Source organism: Schistocerca americana, chromosome 9 (assembly GCF_021461395.2).
Source record: "Schistocerca americana isolate TAMUIC-IGC-003095 chromosome 9, iqSchAmer2.1, whole genome shotgun sequence".
Taxonomy (NCBI): Eukaryota; Metazoa; Arthropoda; class Insecta; order Orthoptera; family Acrididae; genus Schistocerca; species Schistocerca americana.
In genome coordinates, this window is record NC_060127.1 from 16,968,859 (window position 1) to 16,972,750 (window position 3,892).

The 3,892-nt window shown below is 48.5% G+C and overlaps 1 non-coding gene across 1 annotated transcript; it reads left to right on the forward strand.

Annotated features, from left to right (window-relative positions):
• The first annotated feature begins 3,590 nt into the window (after positions 1 to 3,590).
• Positions 3,591 to 3,665, forward strand: Trnah-gug. The gene has a single exon. It is a non-coding gene; the product is annotated as a tRNA-His (tRNA).
• The last annotated feature ends 227 nt before the right edge of the window (positions 3,666 to 3,892 follow it).

Consider the following 3,892-nt stretch of genomic DNA (forward strand, 5'->3'; position numbering starts at 1 on the left):
TTTTATAAATCCCTTCAAATCCTCGAACGCCATGCTCTCTGCCTCACCTATCGCATCCGTCTCCCCTCCCCCACGCGGATCCTGTATGATCTCATCCCCTTCCCCCACCTCCTCGTTTTCCTTGAAACGATACTGATCCTTTACACCTCCCGTAAACTCGATCCTCCTCACCCGCTTGTCTCGCCCATCGTTTCCCACCCCCGCCCGCTGCCGCGCCAGTATTCCCACGTCCCACCCGGTCTCCATCTCTCCACCCTCCTTACCCTCTCCCAAGGTGGCTTCCGCCAGCTCCCCCTCCCTGATGATGTCCTCCTCCCCTCCATCTACCCCTCCTATCAACTTTGATCCTCCCCCGCCACTTCCTGTGTCCTTTCCTTTAGGCACTCTCCCTCCCTTCTCTCTCCTTCCCCCCCCATCCCTCCACCCCTCATCCCCCAGGCTTCCCCTCCCCCCTCCTCCCTTCCCCCTATCTCCCCTGCCCGTGGCATCTCTCCTCTCCCCTCTCCCTCTCCCACTCCCCACCCCCTCCTCTCTTGGGAGGTCCCTGGGCTCGTACACGCTCAGTGGACATTCGCGCGCCGGAGGTCATCACCAACAGTGTCTCGTGTGTGTGCCTTCGTTTTGTGTTTAGTGTTCTTTCGCCATCACGCCACCACTGTTCACGTGTGCCGTCGCAGTCGTCAGTGTTACGTGCGCCGTGTCAACAAGTGGTAGTGTTTTTTCTCGTCCAGCGTGAACGGCTTCATGTTTATTGTTTTCCGTGTCTGCAGTTTTTGCCCGCCGTTTTTATTGTATTATCTGTGCCACCTATATGTCATATTATTGTACCGCTCACAGCTGAAGAGCAGCGTAATATGCTGCTGACAGCCCGCCTGGTATAAGGTGATTAAAATTACAATAAAGGTAAAAATAAAAACGCAGGAGAAGGTTGTCGCGCAGTGGCCTTCCTGTCTGCTCTGGTGACGTCGACATCCTGCCCTCCGCGTACGGGTGTTGTTATCGAACCCGCACTTCTACCCGTGGAGGAACGCCGGCCTGGTTGAGCCCCTCTGTCCGCTCTTCACTGGTTGTCCGCGGGAGGCGGATGACAGTCTAGTCGTCGTCTGCGTCGACGAAGGCAAGCAAACAGTAACCATCATGGGGCGGTGAAGCCGCCGTTCGGCGAGGGTTTGAGTCCGGTAGCAGTTCGGCTGGGTCAGTGTCTGCCGGGACGACTGGGGACGGCTCAGAATTGTGCACAGCAGTCCCGGACAAACGTCGAAGTGCGCCGAGGGAAAGGAGAAAAGAAGTTAACTGTGAATGTTTCAAGTTGATCGTCGTTTGGGATTGAGTTCATCCAGTCGTCTTTCCCGCCTTGTGGCCACCGCTGTGGCAATCCTCTGTTCTGTTCATTGGTGCAGATTCCTCCACGCGTCGTTGCTAACCGGTGTAGTGGTGTATTTTGGTAGTTATTTGTGTACGTTTGCACTTCTATGTTTTGGTAGTTCATCCTCCCGCCCTGTGGTTGCAGAATTTCGGGTGGGGAGTTAGTTCCTTGTCTCCCAAGATCTAGTGCTGTATTATTAAGGTTAATTCTAGTTCAGTCTAGTGTTCTGTTAATCCATGGGTATATGTGTCCGCCGTACTACTTGCGCTGTATTTATTCTAAGTGAGTTGCACTGACACTAGTTGGGGATTCGAGTCCTGTCACGGAGCCGATAAGGGGTCACATTGGTTTCGGCTTGTCAGTTGGAGGGTGTTGCCTCAGAGGCTTGTTAACATTGGCATGTCAGCGTTGTCTAGCGCTACCGAGGTCTAAGGAAGAACATTGTGCTTAAGGAACGTTGTTACACGTTTTCATTTCGATACGTATATTTGTGAAGGCAACCGCATGAAGTAAGATCTGTTCTGAAGCTATGCTGGATCTTGCGCTTTTGGGATTTTTGGTTTTGTTTTGATCCCGACTATTTGGGTGTCAGGAATATGGAACTGTGTTGTTAATGTTTGCTTTGAACAGCGGATACGCGGCTAGTTTAGTACGTGTGTAGTGGCATGGCGTCCTCGTGAAGGCGTGCCCGCTAGATTGCTATTGCGTCTTCTCAAAGTGTAATTTCCACATTACTAAAACCCCCTTGTTAAAAGGGAGGAAGAAAAAAAACTTTAAAAATACCTTCTATTGCATTAACTATCTTACCTGTCGCTTAAGTAAATATCTGCTCAGTGATTAAGCTAATGGGAGCACCTATCCTAAAAGCAACAGGCGCACTTCTGGTATGGTGGCCCTCGTGCCTGTTTTGGTCCGAAAGATTGTATAAACAGGCTCACACGCTCCGTATCGAACTTCTGATGTTGTTTTTTGAGTGATTGTGGATTATTAAAATTGATTATAGTGCAAACGTTTGTATTTTACCAACTGTGTTTATAAGTTATTAATGTGGTTGGCTGGAATGTAATACGAAATTTTTTGGACTATAGGTCGTCCAGGGTGTGGTGTCACCGCCAGACACCACACTTGCTAGGTGCTAGCCTTTTAAATCGGCCGCGGTCCGTTAGTATACGTAGGACCCGCGTGTCGCCACTGTCAGTAATTGCAGACCGAGCGCCACCACACGGCGGGTCTAGAGAGACGTCCTGGCACTCGCCCCAGATGTACAGCCGACGTTCAAAGGAATGGTTCACTGACAAAATACGCTCTCATTTGCCGAGACGATAATCAGCATAGCCTCCAGCTACGTCAATTGCTACGACCTAGCACGGCGCCATTATCCTTTGTTATATTGCTATAATACTTCTGTATCATCAAGAGCAATGTTCTACAATTATGAATTAAAGTTAAGTATTCCAGAAGCTGCGTACTTTTCTTTATAGCATTCATTACGTATCCTGTTTCAGACCTCACGCCAGCCTGCGTGAGCTTATAGCGTGCATTTCGGTCTCCTCAAACAAAACAGTGTTGGCACTTCTGCCGACACTTCACAGGTAGAAATTTTGAAGCCATGCTGTGTTGTGAATTCATGTATTATGTTTTATATTACAATTAGAATTTAAATGCGGTTAACTCACGCTTTTTGATTAATAATTAAAGATTTAAGAGTGCGTTCACTTAGCTTTACTTATGTGTTGTGTTATTATTATTTTAAAAATAATAATAGCCGTTTTAGTTTCTTAAATTAAAGCATTTCCAATTCGAAAGTGGTGGCCCCCCCATTTTGAGCAATTGTAAGCATCGAAGCAGGATTTACGTAGTTGGTGTTATGTATTGTATGTTATGAATAAATTATTTAGGTGTTAAATCACGTCTCATATGAAACTTCCTGGCAGATTAAAACTGTGTGCCGGACCGAGACTCGTACTCGGGACCTTTGCCTTTCGCGGGCAAGTGCTCTACCGAATGAGCTGCCAGGAAGATTCTTATCGGTGCACACTCCGCTGTAGAGTGAAAATTTCATTCTAGAAACATCCCCCAGGCTGTGGCTAAGCCATGTCGCGGCAGTATCCTTTCTTTCAGGAGTGCTAGTTCTGCAAGGTTCGCAGGAGAGCTTCTGTAAAGTTTGGAAGGTAGGAGACGAGGTACTGGCAGAAGTAAAGCTGTGAGGACGGGGCGTGAGTCGTGCTTGGGTGGCTCAGTTGGTAGAGCATTTGCCTGTGAAAGGCAAAGGCCCCGAGTTCGAGTCTCGGTCCGGCACACAGTTTTTATCTGCCAGGAAGTTTCATAACCGCGCACACTCCGCTGCAGAGTGAAAATCTCATTCTAGACGCGTCTCATATGTCAATTCCTTGGCCCCGTGCACACCTTGGTCGTAGTCTTTCAGTATTAAATGATCAGACCACCGTTCCAAAATATTAGCTGACGACGTTGTACTTCTTCGCGGATCGCCAGCTGTCTATACATTATTCCAGCACGATACGTTCC